The following is an 813-nucleotide window of genomic DNA, read 5'->3' as shown; positions in this document are numbered from 1 at the left end:
CCTCTGCTGGATCAACTAGGGACCTCCAAGTCCGGTGGACGAGCTAACGCCAAGCTAAACAATTCAGGATTCTCAATTCAGTCCAGAAATTCACAGCAGCTGAGTAGAAACGGGATTCGACCGAGCTAACCTTCACCAAATCTGGCAAATGAGGGCTTCGTGGATTCCTCTCGAAGTCCCGAATCCAACGAACCAAGCCTCGTCGCGATCCGACGTTCCTACGCAGAGAACGAGCTGAAAAACTAACGGTCGATGATGGGAATCAGCAAACGGCACCAAGCTCGAAATGTCAATACTTGAAGCAACGCAACGGAACGCTCACCTCAACGGCTAATCGGTCAGCGACACGGCGTCGAGAACGACAAAAACGCACCCTCGCCTAGCTTCCTCGCAGCGCTACGATCCCAACCGTATCCCCGAACGGCTTCGCGGCGCGACGTCGGTGTCGAATCCGAGCTCCAACCGAACTCCACCTATTTGATCAATGCTAGAGAGAGAAGGAGAAGAGTAGCAATTAGCTCTCTCTCTGCTCCTACACGTATAAAGCAGGGGTGGAAGAGGTGATACAAACAAGGCAAGGTGATATTACTAAAAAGCCCCTCACCTACTCAAGTGTACCGGTACACGGGCCTATGTACCGGTACACATGCCAACCCGAGAGCAGTCTGCGCGATGGTTGTACCGGTACAGCCACTAAGCTTGTACCGGTACAGCAAGCAGAGAAATCTGCAGTTTTGCAAATTTCTTCGCTATAAGCTGCCCTCGCGTCGCACGGAGTCCGTTTTACGTCTATTTGACGCTAACGCGACTCGG

The 813-nt window shown here is 52.4% G+C and overlaps 1 long non-coding RNA gene across 1 annotated transcript; it reads right to left on the bottom strand.

Annotated features, from left to right (window-relative positions):
* On the bottom strand, window positions 1-526 carry LOC109728288. The gene is made up of 3 exons (XR_002220948.1): window positions 323-526; window positions 131-242; window positions 1-54 (listed from the first exon to the last, which is right to left on the bottom strand). It is a non-coding gene; the product is annotated as an uncharacterized LOC109728288 (long non-coding RNA).

This window comes from Ananas comosus, linkage group 23 (assembly GCF_001540865.1).
Source record: "Ananas comosus cultivar F153 linkage group 23, ASM154086v1, whole genome shotgun sequence".
Classification (NCBI taxonomy): Eukaryota; Viridiplantae; Streptophyta; class Magnoliopsida; order Poales; family Bromeliaceae; genus Ananas; species Ananas comosus.
The sequence above is the reverse complement of the archived record's forward strand: the minus strand, read 5'-3'. Positions and strand labels throughout refer to the sequence as shown.